This window comes from Mirounga angustirostris, unplaced genomic scaffold (genome assembly GCF_029215605.1).
Source record: "Mirounga angustirostris isolate CCGP_5_RB_7025 unplaced genomic scaffold, mMirAng1.0.hap1 SCAF_5, whole genome shotgun sequence".
NCBI classification, from domain to species: domain Eukaryota; kingdom Metazoa; phylum Chordata; class Mammalia; order Carnivora; family Phocidae; genus Mirounga; species Mirounga angustirostris.
In genome coordinates, this window is record NW_026991713.1 from 175,573,510 (window position 1) to 175,588,562 (window position 15,053).

Below are 15,053 nucleotides of genomic sequence, written 5' to 3' on the forward strand. Positions count from 1 at the left end.
TTTTTTTTTTTAAGATATTTATTTATTGAGAGAGAGAGAATGACAGAGAGACAGCATGAGAGGGGGGAGGGTCAGAGGGAGAAGCAGACTCCCTGCCGAGCAGGGAGCCCGATGCGGGACTCGATCCTGGGACTCCAGGATCATGACCTGAGCCGAAGGCAGTTGCCTAACCAACTGAGCCACCCAGGTGCCCTCTATTGGTTTTTTAGTCTCTGTTTCATTTATTTCTGCTCTAATCCTTATTAGTTCCTTTCTTCTACTGACTTTGGGCTTTGCTCTTTTCTTTCTAAGTCCTTTAGGTGTAAGGTTAGGTTGTTTATTTGAGATTTTTCTTCCTTCTTGCGGTAAGCCTGTATTGCTATAATCTTCTCTCTTAGAACAGATTTTACTGCATCCCAAAGATTTTGGACCATTGTGTTTTGATTTTCATTTGTCTCTATGTGTTGGGGTTTTTTTATTTCCTCTTGAATTTCTTGATCCAGCTGCAAGCCTTCTTGACTAGGAGAGAAAGAAACCAAGAGCAAAAAGCAGCCGAACGTTCCCAACAGAGGTGCCCAGACAAATCCTCGAACACACATGTTCCCAGTAGCACAACAATAACCAGAGGTAGAAACATCCCCAGTGGCCATCACCGGAGGACTGGATAGGCAAACAGTGGCAGATCCATACCGTGTAATATTACTCAGCCACAAAAAGGAATGAAGGGGTGACAGCTGCTATGATTTGGATGACCCCCCAAAACATTATGCCCTGTGAAAGAAGCCAGACACAAAAGACCCCATATTGCATGATTCCGACTAGATGAACTATCTAGACTCAGTAAATTCATAGAGACAGAAAGCAAATTGGTGGTTGCCAGGGATCGAGGAGAGGGGCATGGGGGAACAGGGCATGACTGCTTAATGGGTAGGAGGTTCCCCTTGGGGTGATGAAAATGTTCCGGAACTAGTTAGAGGGGATGGCTGTGCTAAATGACGCTGAACTGTACATTTCAAAATGGTTAATTAAAAAAATTATATATTTCTCCTAAAGATTTATTTTTTTAAAGATTTTATTTATTGAGGGGCGCCTGGGTGGCTCAGTTGGTTAAGCGACTGCCTTTGGCTCAGGTCATGATCCTGGAGTCCTGGGATCGAGTCCCGCATCGGGCTCCCTGCTCGGCAGGGAGTCTGCTTCTCCCTCTGACCCTCCCCCTCTCATGCTCTCTCTTTCTCTCATTCTTGCTCTCAAATAAATAAATAAAATCTTAAAAAAAAAAAAGATTTTATTTATTGAGAGGGAGCACAAGCAGGGGGAGAGGCAGAGGGAGAGAGAAAGGGAGAAGCAGGCTTCCCGCCGAGCAGGAAGCCCGATGTGGGGCTCGATCCCAGGACCCCGGGATCATGATCTGAGCCAAAGGCAGACGCTTAACGACTCAGCCACCCAGGCGCCACTATTTATTTATTTTAGAGAGAGAAAGAGAGAGCATGTGAGCAGAGGGAGGGGCAGAGGGAGAGAGAGAATCCTCAAGCAGACTCCCCGCTGAGTGGGGAGCCTGACACAGGGCTCGATCCCAGGACCCTGAGATCATGACCTGAGCCAAAACCAAAAGTCGGCCGCTTAACCAACTGAGCCACCCCATATATGTATTTGTGTGTGTGTGTGTGTGTGTGTGGTAAAATATACCATATCATGATAATGACTGTCTTAACCATTTACATCGCTGTGCAAACATCACCACCATCCTTCTCCAGAACCCCCGTCATTTGGGGGGGAGGGGAGGGGACAGCTGCAGCCTTCAGGGGCCATGAGGTGCTGGTGGGAGAAAATGCTGTCCTGGACCTCAGACGCTGGCTTCGTGAACAAATCTCAAGTTCAAGTGCCTGAGAAAAGTGGCTCGCTGTGGTTTCCTCCCTGAGTGTTGGAAAGCGGACAGCTCATTCCTGCTAATGGAAAGACCAGCATCTGCTTCCTGGGTTTTGTGAATGGGGTGAAATCCCAGGAGAGAAAGGCCCCTCACAGCATCTCTAATTGCACCCCATCCATTTGTTTTCTGAGCGTAACTTCAGGTTAATTATTTATGACGAGCGTCCAAATGAAGTGTTAGTAAGAGACTGGCTTCCTCTTCTAATTGCCAGGTTTCTTTTTTTTTTTTTTAAAGATTTTATTTATTCATTTATTTGAGAGAAAGAGAGAGCACATGAGAGGGGGGAGGGTCAGAGGGAGAAGCAGACTCCCTGCCGAGCAGGGAGCCCGATGCGGGACTCGATCCCGGGACTCCAGGATCATGACCTGAGCCGAAGGCAGCCGCTCAACCAACTGACCCACCCAGGCGCCCTAATTGCCAGGTTTCTGAGAAGGAGCTCCAGCCTGGAGGGATTTCGTGATTAGGATGAGAGGAAATCTAAGAAAGTGAAGTGTGCATTGGCCGGGCCCAAAAGAACAGCCAGTGCGCTGAGAATGAAAAGGGAAAAAAATGAATTATTAATAACCAGAAGATGGATAGGAAGAGAACAGAGAAAAGTTGGTTTCCCTGGGAGTCCTTCCAACGCCTGGCCCTTCCCTGAATCTCCCATAACCAGAAGCCAAGGCGAGCTGCCCACTGAGTCACCCGCCAGACGCTGATGGTTGCTTGTTGCGTCTGAAGATGAAACAGCATGAACCTGCCTTCTGGTGGGAAATCCTAGAACCAGGGAAGGGTTGTGGGGTAGTGGGGGCTTGGCCATGAGATCCAATAGAACTCTGGCTCCCCGGAAGATGGCACGTAGGACACGTTCTATTTAACTTGGAGCTGTTTTTCTCCTATGAGCCTATCTTTCGCTGTTCTTGCAGTTGCTTCTTCCTTGGGCAACAAATACCCAGCCCTTGGATCATTCACACCCCACAAGGTCAAGATGGAAGGAAAAAATACATAGAAAGGAAAAAGGAACCAGCTTTCAAATAGTCCTGTGCTGCTATCTACAGTAGATTTCATAGGGGAAGAAATTACAATCATAGTTGCTACAATACAATTTAAATTTTACCTGTTTATTTCCATATCACCCTTGTCCTCAACCATCGATGACAACGATGAACTGACTTCTTTATCAGCTTAACTCCCAAGTATTCTTCCTTGGAGGCAAGAAGTGGCTTAGTAGGGCACAAAGAGAAGTTCCTTGGTGAGGACAGTTTGTAGCTCAGTCATCAGAGGGTTTGCTCATTTCCATCCCTCCCCCACAACCCCCGGGAGGCTCTGAGCTCCTGTGAATTCTGGGGCATTTTACTTCCTCACTCACACTCCATGCACCTCAGCAAGAGTTATTCATTAAGGCGTAGAGTTTAATAACAGACACATTTAATTATAGATGTTGCATTCACCTGTCCGGGAGGATTGAAAACAAAATGTCTCGGGCGCCTGGGTGGCTCAGATGGTTAAGCGTCTGCCTTCGGCTCAGGTCATGATCCCAGGGTCCTGGGATCAAGTCCCGCATCGGGCTCTCTGCTCCTTGGGAGCCTGCTTCTCCCTCTGCCTCTCTCTCTCTCTCTGTCTCTCATGAATAAATAAATAAAATCTTAAAAAAAAAAAAAAAAATGTCTCCTCGGAAACCCAAGACAGGGGGTAATGAAGGGGCTCAGAGAGGCAAGCCCCCAGATGTTGGAGAGATAGACAGATGGTGAAGCAGGGCTGTGTGGGGTAACTGAAACTCTCAGGGTTATTCACCTAAGAGCCCGCCCAACAAGGCCCCTGGTGAGGCTACCGCTGTGGTACACAGGACCAGGTTGGAAAATGTTGCTCTTGCTTTTCCTCTGCTGGGAACATACCGCCCCCATTTCCTTCCCTGATCAACTCAACACCCTCAGAGTGCAGTTCTGACCTCCCCTCCTCCAGGGAGCCTTCTCTGAACCCCCATCCCTAAAGAAATGGATTTCTGCCCCAGGGAAAGGAGGCTGTTGGCCAACAATGGGATTGTCCAGCCCGTATTGCTGTAAGCATTCAAGCAGAGACAAGAGAAGATAGTCTGAACTATGTTTCTCCCAAAGCCCCTTCCAGCTTTTGTGTGAATTTTCAAGCTAACAGAATTGAAGGTCATTACCAGATCACAATGGCTACTCTTCAGCCAACATTCCATTCTGGGAATTGTGCAGGGAAATAGCGCTGAAGGTTATCAAAACTAATCATGGATGACGAACCACTGTGGCCAAGGATCAGAGAGCCCCCCACCCAACTTCAAGGTATGGTCTCCACATGAAGATGGGGGAAACTGGTACCCTCATGCCTTGCTGGTGGGAATGTAAATGGTGCAGCCATCATGGAAAACAGTTTGATAGTTCCTCAAAACACTGCATGTAGAATTATCCTATGATCCAACAATTCCATGCCTAGGTATATGGTATGCCCAAAAGAATTGAAAACAGGTATTGAAACAACTACTTGTAAACAGATGTTCATAATAGCATTATTCATAATTACAAAAGGAGGGAAACCGCCCAAAGGCCTATCAATGAATTAATGGATAAACAAATTGTGATACATGTATAATATACGTACATTAACTTGTTATATATTATACATATTATTATTAACAATTATTATATTAACAATTATATCTTTTAATATATAACAATATATTAACACTTATATGTAGCATATTATATGTTGTTATATATTATATGTGTTAATATGTAATAATATGTGCAACATACTATATAATGTTATTGTATATTATATATGTTAATATGTAATAATATGTGCAACATACTATATAATGTTATTGTATGTGTTAATATGTAATAATAGGTGCAACATATTATATAATGTTATTATATATTATATGTGTTAATATATAATAATATATACAATGGAACATTTCTCAGCCATAAAAGGGAATGAAATACTGATACAAGCTACATGGATGAGCCTTGAAAATATGATGCTGAGTGAAAGAAGCCAGACATGAAAGGTCACCTGCTGTATGATTCCATTTATACGAAACAGCTAGAATAGGCAAAACCCCAGAGACAGGCACAGATTGGTGGTTGACAGATGCTGGAGGGAGGGAGGGATGGGGAGTGGCCACTAATGGGGACAGGGTTTCCTTTTGGGGGAATGAAACTCTTTGGGACCTAGAACTTTGTCTTTTTTTTTTTTTTTTAAGATTTTATTTATTTGTGAGAGAGAGAATGAGAGACAGAGAGCATGAGAGGGAGGAGGGTCAGAGGGAGAAGCAGACTCCCTGCCGAGCAGGGAGCCCGATGTGGGACTCGATCCAGGGACTCCAGGATCATGACCTGAGCCGAAGGCAGTCGCTTAACCAACTGAGCCACCCAGGCGCCCCGGGACCTAGAACTTTGAATCTCAAAACTTTAAGTTTTGAGACATCAAAGAAAAACAAAAACAAAAACAAGCAATAACAAGTGTTGATGAGGATGAAGAGAAAAGGGAGCCCTCGTGCACTGTTGCCGGTAACATAAATTGGTGCAGCCATTATGGAGGTTCCTCAAAATATTAAAACTATGATCCAGCAATCCCACTTCTGGGTATTTATTCAAAGAAAACAAACGCACTAATTTTTTTTTTAATTTTGTATTTATTTATTTGAGAGAGAAAGGAGAGGGGAGGAGCAGAGGGAGAGGGACAAGCAGACTCCGTGCTGAGTGCGACACGGGGCTCGATCACACACCACTGAGATCATGACTTAAGCCAAAATCAAGAATGGGATGCCCAGCTGACTGAGCCACCCAGGTGCTCACCAAAAACACTAATTTGAAAATATATCTGCAACCCCCTGTTCATTGAACGAATGGATAAAGAAAATCATACTATATATATATATATATATATATATATATATATATATATATATATATAACAACACACACACACAATGGAGTATTATTATTCAGCCATAAAAAAGAATGAAATCTTGCCATTTGCCACAAAATGTATGGACCTTGAGGGCATTATGCTAAGCGAAGTAAGTCAACCAAGACAAAAACGGTATGATCTCACTTACATGTGGAATCTGAAAACAAACAAAACAAAACAAAACCAATGAGCTCATAGATTGAGAGAAAGGACTGGTCATTGCCAGAGGTGGAGTGGGGGAGTGGGTGAATGGATGAAGGGGGTCAAAAGGTACAGACTTTCAGCTCTAAAATAAATAAGTCATGGGGATGGAACGTATAGCATGGCAACTGTAATTAATAGTATTGCATATTTAAAAGTTAATAAGAGAATAAATCTTAAAATTTCTCATCACAAGAAAAAAAATTTTGTAACTACATATAGTGATGGATATTAAGTAGACTTGGGACGATCACTTCACAATGCATACAAATATTGAATTGTTATGTTGTATACTTGAAACTGATACAATTTTGGGGGGTTTTGGTTGCTTTTTTTGAGAGAGAGTGTGCACATGCTGGAGTGAGGGTTGGGTGGAGGAGGGGTAGAAGGAGAGAGAGAGAATTTTAAGCAGGCTCCACACTCAACGCAGAGCCCGACAGGGGGCTTGATCCCACGACCCTGAGATCATGACCTGAGCCAAAATCAAGAGTCAGATGCTTACCCAAATGAGCCACCCAGGCACCCCGAAACTGATACAAGGTTATATGTCAATTATACCTCAAAAAATAATAATAAAAGCAGGATAACAAATTCATACAGACAGAAAGTAGAATGATGGTTTCCAGGGACTGGGGAGTCAATGTTTCATGAGGACAGAGCTTCAGTTTGGGGAGATGGAAAAGTTCTGGAGACAGGCAGTGGTGAACATACTCAATGCCACTTAACTATACACTTTAAAAATGGTTAACGTGATAAATTTTATGTTATGTGTATTTTGACACAGTAAAAGATCAGGATTAAAAAAAATACATGTATGATACAATCCTAACCACGTAAGAAGAAAAAAGTCATAGATAAAGTATTACCAAGAAAACAGACCAAAATACTCAGAATGGTTGCCCTTTGGTAAGAGGTCCGTAGATGACTTTAATTTTCCTGGGTCTGTTTTTCTGTATTTTCTATATATCCTGTTACATGGACATGCATTGTAATGTCCAGGAAAAAAGAGTTCCATTTTTAAATGCAGCTTAATCAGATTAAGGAAAAATTGAAGTTTCCACCCTAGCTTTTCTCCATAGTTAGAGCAGACACACATTAATGAATAGAACACACCCAGCATTACCCTCTGCATTCTTTTCAGAGATGAAAAATTTTACAAAAACACATTTTTTTATAAAACAATTTTAAAACCCAACATTTAAGAAACAAATTATTGAAAATAAAGTCCATGTGTGTTCATAGTATCTTGATTTGTCATTATGTTTGTTTTTTTTTAAAGATTTTATTTATTTAGGGGCGCCTGGGTGGCTCAGTTGGTTAAGCGACTGCCTTCGGCTCAGGTCATGATCCTGGAGTCCCAGGATCGGGTCCCGCATCGGGCTCCCTGCTCAGCGGGGAGTCTGCTTCTCCCTCTGACCTTCCTCCTTCTCATGCTCTCTGTCTCTCATTCTCTCTGTCTCAAATAAATAAATAAAATCTTAAAAAAAAAAAAAGATTTTATTTATTTATTTGACAGAGGGAGACACAGCGAGAGAGGGAACACAAGCAGGGGGAGTGGGAGAGGGAGAGGGAGAAGCGGGTCTCCCGCCAAGCAGGGAGCCAGATGCGGGGCTTGATCCCAGGACCCTGGGATCATGACCTGAGCCGAAGGAAGACGCCCAACGACTGAGCCACCCAGGCACCCCTGTCATTATGTTTTGGCTGTAGCTCGTTCCTATTCTCTTTTATTCCCATGAACTGAGAAGATACAGCAACAGTGCAGCTAAAATTTTGCCTTTGCTAATAACTTAGTTTATGAATGTTATAAATATAACTGATTTTTAAGAGAGAAAGCACATTCTTGGCAAAAACCAAACGTCTCTTAAGATGGGCTTAATTAAAACAAAATACTCTCCAAATAGAATACCTCACCAGAACTCATGAAAATTTTAGAAGTCGAACTTGACAAAGTGGGTTTAAAAACATGAGAATATTTAAAGCAAAACATTCTTCTTTGTAAGTGTCCCAAAATATGTCCAAGAGTGCATGAAAAGTGAGGACTGCAGAACAAAGACTCTGTGTTTGAAATTTTAATACGCACATTAAAAAGACCAAGAAATACGACTGTAATCTGAGCGAGATTAGACAAAACCAGGAAGGTGATAAAATAACAGAAGGAAGTGCCTTTCAACGTAAGAATTTTAGGCTTTATACCAGAGACTTTAGCTCTAAAATATGACCATGGCAAGGAGCCATATTCAAAGCAAAACTCCGTGGTTCAAAGACAAAAGACATTTTTAAAGGTTATTTCCATTTTCCCACTTTGAAAAGGCCTTTTCATTGCAGTTTACTACAAAACTTTACTACATTTTCCAAAGTAATCTCGGCCACATACTGTGTAAGCAACAAAGAACAAAGTCCTCCTGATCTAAAGTCCCGAAAACAGCTACTACTAGACGTAGCACGTAATGGAGTCTCGTCTTCTAGGATCAGTTAAAACAACCTCTGAAGAGCAACAGCCTCTTAAATGTATTTGCCAAGGGGCACCCGGCTGGCTCAGTCGGTACAGCGTGCAACCCTTGATCTCAGGGTTGTGAGTTCAAGCCCCACGTTGGGCATGGAGCCTACGTAAAAAAAAATAGAAAAGATAAGATGTGGGTGCCTGGCTTTTAGTTGGAAGAGCATGCAACTCTTGATCTCAGGGTCATAAGTTTAGCCCCACGCTGGGGGTAGAGATCCTTGAAAAAAGAAAAGAAAAAGAAAAAGAAAAGAAAAGAAAGGAACTGCCAAAAAGAAAGCACACCATTACTGACACTTAAGCAACTCTTGATCTCAGGGTCATAAGTTTAGCCCCACGCTGGGGGTAGAGATCCTTGAAAAAAGAAAAGAAAAAGAAAAAGAAAAGAAAAGAAAAGAAAAGAAAGGAACTGCCAAAAAGAAAGCACACCATTACTGACACTTAAGCAACTCTTGATCTCAGGGTCATAAGTTTAGCCCCACGCTGGGGGTAGAGATCCTTGAAAAAAGAAAAGAAAAAGAAAAAGAAAAGAAGGGAACTGCCAAAAAGAAAGCACACCATTACTGACACTTAAGCAACTCTTGATCTCAGGGTCATAAGTTTAGCCCCACGCTGGGGGTAGAGATCCTTGAAAAAAGAAAAGAAAAAGAAAAAGAAAAGAAGGGAACTGCCAAAAAGAAAGCACACCATTACTGACACTTAAGCAACTCTTGATCTCAGGGTCATAAGTTTAGCCCCACGCTGGGGGTAGAGATCCTTGAAAAAAGAAAAGAAAAAGAAAAAGAAAAGAAAAGAAAAGAAAGGAACTGCCAAAAAGAAAGCACACCATTACTGACACTTAAGCAACTCTTGATCTCAGGGTCATAAGTTTAGCCCCATGCTGGGGGTAGAGATCCTTGAAAGAAAAGAAAAGAAAAGAAAAAAGAGGGCGCCTGGGTGGCTCAGATGGTTAGGCGTCTGCCTTCGGCTCAGGTCATGATCCCAGGGTCCTGGGATCGAGTCCCGCATCGGGCTCCCTGTTCCTTGGGAGCCTGCTTCTCCCTCTGCCTCTCTCTCTCTCTCTCTCTCTGTCTCTCATGAATAAATAAATAAAATCTTTAAAAAAAAAAAAAAAAAGAAAAGAAAAAAGAAGGAAGGAAGGAAGGCAGGGAAGGAACTGCCAAAAAGAAAGCACCTCATTACTGACACTTAAAGGGGGAAGGGTGAATTTTGAGGAAATGTTGGGTTGGCAATAAGGACCCTGAATTCCTAGGTCTGCTCACCCAAGCTTCACTCACCCAGCATCCCAGGCCAAGGCCTTGTTCTGGGTTGTAGACCCACCTAAGAACAGCTGTGTGCTTGAAAATCATATAGGACTAAATTATATTTAATTTTCTTATAGGCGATTAAGTTCCTAACTCAAGAATCTATCATTTTTTTACCTTTCTATCTGGAATTCTCAGGGTCTGAAAAGGTTTTAAGGTAACTTTTCATGGCTGGGTAGACTCAGAGTACTTATATGTTTCCCAAGTAGAGAACCTACTTTCTGTTTCCAAAAATATCAAATGCTCTGAGCATTATCACATTCTTTATCTTTTTTTCCCCCAGGTAGCGTTGGAGCAGACTGGAATAAAGTAAGGTAAAATACCTCCTTCTTAGTGAGTTGTGTTTCCCTTAATTATGGGTCTTCTAATGTTGTGACTAATCTCCGCAGACTTTCATTATAGATGACTAGGAGTCATTACTTGGGTAAGGACTGGGTGAAGTGACTGGGCCTTGGCTGTGTTTAGAAAGGGAAGGAAGAAAAAAAATTAAAAAATTAAAAAATTAAAAAAGTAGAAAGGGAAGGAAGGCTTGGAGGGTTGAGATGTGAGGCAGAAAGACATGCTTGGAATCTGATGCAGGGAAAACATAAGGGCCCCAGTTCAGGTGGTGGAAGTGGAGACGGACAGGGAGAAGCAGCCAGATTCAGATATACTAAGCAGGTCAAACTGGCAAGAGAGAATTGTTACCATTGTTCTAGTTACTACGGCTGTGTAACAAACAGCTCCAAGCCTACAGGCATAAAACCACCATTTTATTACGTCGATGGATTCTGGGGGTGAGGCATGAACACTGAGCACAGCAAGGACGGCTTGACTCCGGGCCATGAGGTCGGAGGCTTCAGCTGGGAAGACCCAAAAGCTGGGAGGGGTGGGGGGGCACTGGATGGTGGGGGCTAGAATCATGTGGAGGCACCTTCACTCACATATTCGGCAATCGATGCCGGTTTCCAGCTGGGACTCCGGCTGGGGCGGTCAGCCAGAATGCCTATGTGTGGCCTCCCCGTGGGCTCTGGGCTTCCCCACAGCATGTCGGCCACATGTGCCATCCCTGGCACGATCACGCACAGCTCCAAGCACCGGTGTTCAGCAGACGAGGCAGGAGCCGCACAGCTTTTTATGACCCAGCCTTGCAAGTCATGGAGTGACATTCACATCACACTGGCTACAAGTGAGTCATAAGTTTGCCCGCATCCAAGGCCAAGGGGATGGGTTTACACTTCTCTTGATGGGGTGACAAGGTCCTAGAAAAGCATGTGGGACAGGAGATACCATCTTTGCCAAATACAATCTGCCCCAATCATCAGCCATCCTGCCCAGGTGCATTAGCTAGTGAACGAAAACCCGACCCAGGTGGTCTGACTCTGAAGCCCATTTTCTCCGTCTGTAAGTGATTTCTGGGGGTGGGCTTTGGGCAAGGAGATGTCAAGGGTCGTACGTTGGAGGGTAAGGCGGGGGGATGAGGGAGAAGCAGGCTTTGGTGGTGGCGGCAGGTGTGAGGTGAGGCCAGTGCGGGAACCCCGGGGAGCTGCCAGGACAGAGCCACGTACGTGTCTGGAGCAGTGGGGCCCTGAAAGCCAGAATGGGAGCTGGCGAGCTGGGAAGAGGGTGTGCGGGAGGAGGGAGAGGAGGGGCCAAGCTGGGAGGTGCGGACAACACCAGCCTGTTGCCTGACGACCCAACAGGAATGCAGACCACCAGTGCAGAGCCACGAGTCTGACCAAAACATCTGTCATCTGAAAACCTCATGCTAAGCGAAAGAAGCCAGACACAAAAGGCCACATAGTGTAGGATTCCACTTATCTCTGAAATGTCCAGAGTTGGCAAATCCACAGAGATGAAAAGCAGGGTCTGTCGGGGGTGGGGGTGGGGGTAGGGAATGGGTACAGGGGTTCCTTTTCGGGTGATGAAAATGCTCTAGAACTAGATACAGCAATGGTTGCCCAGCATTGTGAATGTACCAAATGCCACGGATGGTAATTTTGTGTGTGTGTGTATTTTACTACCAAGAAAACCCCTATCATTGGATACCCATAAAAGGGAAAATCGACAAGTTGGACCTAATTAAAATTTAAAACATGTGCTCTGCAAAAGACCCTGATAACAGCATGGAAAGACACATCGCTGACAGAGAAGTCATTTGCAAGTCCCATTGCTGACAAAGGACTCATATCTAGAATATATAAAGAGCTTGGAAAACACAACAGTGAAATGCAAGTGGGCCACTTCTTTCCAGTGGGAGAGAGTAGAGGAGAAATGCCTGTCCGTGGCTCTCTTTAGTAAGAAGTCTCTGTGATTATCTGATGTTTTTGTGTGTCCCAGGGTAGAGCCCAGAAAAGCAGACAACCATCCCTGCCTTCAGGGAACACAGTTTTCCATGATGTGAAAGACAGTAAGGCATTATTCACCGGAGCCCAAAAAGTGGAAGAAACCCATGTGTCCATCACGGAAGAACGGATAAACCAAAAGGTGGTCCATCCACATAATAGAATATTATTCATCCTTACAAGCTAAGGAAATTTTGGCACCTGCTACAACATGGATGAACCTTGAAGACATGATGCTGAGTGACATAAGCCAGTCATAAAAAGACAAATATTTGGCAATTCCACCTCTATGAGGTCCCTGAAGTCCCAGAGACAGGAAGGAGGTGGTGGGTGCGTGGGGCTGGGGGAGGGGGAGGGGAAGTGAATGTTTGATGGGGACAGAGTCTCAGTTTTGTTTATAGGATGGAAAGATCTGGAGATGGATAGTGGTAATGGTTGCCCAGTGTGGGTTCTGTGTTTTAGCCATTTCAAAATGGCTAAAATGGTAACTTTTATGTGAGGGATATTTCACCACGGTATAGAACAAAACCAACAAAGGCTGTGGGAAAAGGAATCTTGTGAGCAAGATTACTATTTAATGGGAGGAGCCAGGGCCCCCATTCATACTTCTCTTGTTCTCCATTGATAAGAGGATTTTTTTTTAAAGATTTTATTTATTTATTTGAGACAGAGAGAATGAGAGAGAGAGAGCATATGAGAGGGGGGAGAGTCAGAGGGAGAAGCAGACTGACTCCCCACCGAGCAGGGAGCCCGACGTGGGACTCGATCCCAGGACTCCAGGATCATGACCTGAGCCGAAGGCAGTCGCTTAACCAACTGAGCCACCCAGGCGCCCGATAAGAGGATTTTTTTAACTGCTCTGCAGAGATGAAATGGTGTTATAGGAGGGAGAAGGGAGACAATTTGTGCAAAGAAAAATATTTTTAGGTTATTTTTTTATCAAGTTATTTTATGTTTTTAAGTTTATATCCTTCTGTTACCCAGAATAAAGGAAGATGAGTATTCTAGATATTCAAGAGCTATGCCTTACATTGCTGAACCATTTCCCCAAATTTTTCCATTAGAAATGTGTGTAGGGATGCCTGGGTGACTCATTTGGTTAAGCATCTGCCTTCGGCTCAGGTCATGATCCCAGGGTCCTGGGATCAAGTCCTGCATCGGGCTCCCTGCTCAGCGGGAAGCCGGCTTCTCCCTCTGCCTGCCACTCCCCCTGCTTGTGCTTGCTCTCTCTGTCTCTGATAGATAGATAGATAGATAGATAGATAGATAGATAGATAGATAGATAGATAGATAGATAGACAGATAAAAGAAATGTGTGTAAAGTGGGGTGCCTGGGTCGTTTAGTCGGTTAAGCCTCGGACTCTTGATTTTGGCTCAGGTCTGATCTCAGGGTCATAAGATGGAACCCTGCATCGGGCTCCATGCTCAGCATGGAATCTGCTTAAGACACTTTCTCCCTCTCCCTCGCCCCTCCCCCCTGCACTCTTTCTCCCTCTAAAATAAATAGATAAATAAATCTTCAAAAAAAAAGAAAAGTGTGTAAACTGGGAAATCATACCATTGACCTACCTTGACAAATACGCTATACTTAAATAAAGTACCTAATCTTTTAAAAAAATTTTTTTAATTAAAGAAGGTGACTAGGAGCAAAGAGGGAGGGGTGAAGGAGTGAGCTGTGTGGGTTGGGCTAGGGTGTGGGAGAGGAGCTCTCAAAGAAGGAGCCCGGGACAAAGGCTCTGGGGCTGCCGTGTGCCCGCTTCTGGAAGGGCGCAGAGGCCAGTGGGGCGGCAATCAGTGAGCCGGAGACAGGAGAGGAGGAAGAACTGAGCGCAGTTGACATAGCGCCTGGAACGCACTGTTGGGACTTGGACTTTTAATATGGTCATAAGGAGAGGCAGGAACTTTTGTGCAAATCATCAGATCCATTTCCACAAAACAGCAAAGCCAAGGTCCCAAAGCTCTGTTCCCAGGGCTGATTGTAGCCCGGAGCTGTTTTTTGTCCGAAGCTTAATTTACACCAGGGTGGGAGGCTCCTAAGGAAAAATCTGGGGGAGAGGCTAAGAAGACTTCCTACGTAAAAACTTAAGAGGCCATTGGTCCACATTACTAATTTCTCAGTCAAAAGCAGGAGCTCAGTTAAAATTGACAACTGCCTTGGCTTCTAGATTCTGAAAAACCATATGTTTCAGGATGATAAACGCCAAACATAAATGAAACGTAGAATACCATGGGAACTTTCCTGCCTTTCAAGTGGATGCTATCATTGCTGTTCTAAAGTCTTGTATGTATAACTGGATGATTGTGCAGATGTTTGAAAGCATGAGGCAGGTCCCTACCAGTCAATGTGTAAAGATGTCCACCATACATTGTAAAATGAAACCAAAACAAGTTTTAAACAGTTCCCATGCCATCCTATTTGGTTAAAATAAAAAGTATTTATATGAGTATGTCTATAGTGTATGCATAAGAAAAAAACCTCTGATGGTCAGTTAATACAGTCAGATCTGTACTAGGATGACAGAGAAAACTTTCACATTCTGTATTATATATTTCTGAAGTGCTGGGATTTTAAAATAATGAGCATGTATTACCTCTGTAATCAGAAAAAGCAATAAAGATATTTTTAATGGGGGGTGCCTGGGTGGCTCAGTTGGTTAAGCGACTGCCGTCGGCTCAGGTCATGATCCTGGAGTCCCTGGATCGAGTCCCACATCGGGCTCCCCACTCAGCGAGGAGCCTGCTTCTCCCTCTGACCCTCCCCCCATCATGTACTCTCTCTCTCATTCTCGCTCTCTCAAATAATCTTTAAAAAAAAAAAAAGATATTTTTAATGGAATATGTATAATACATAAATATCTCTCCAAATTCAACAGTAAATCAATCTACATGATAAAAAAGGGGGG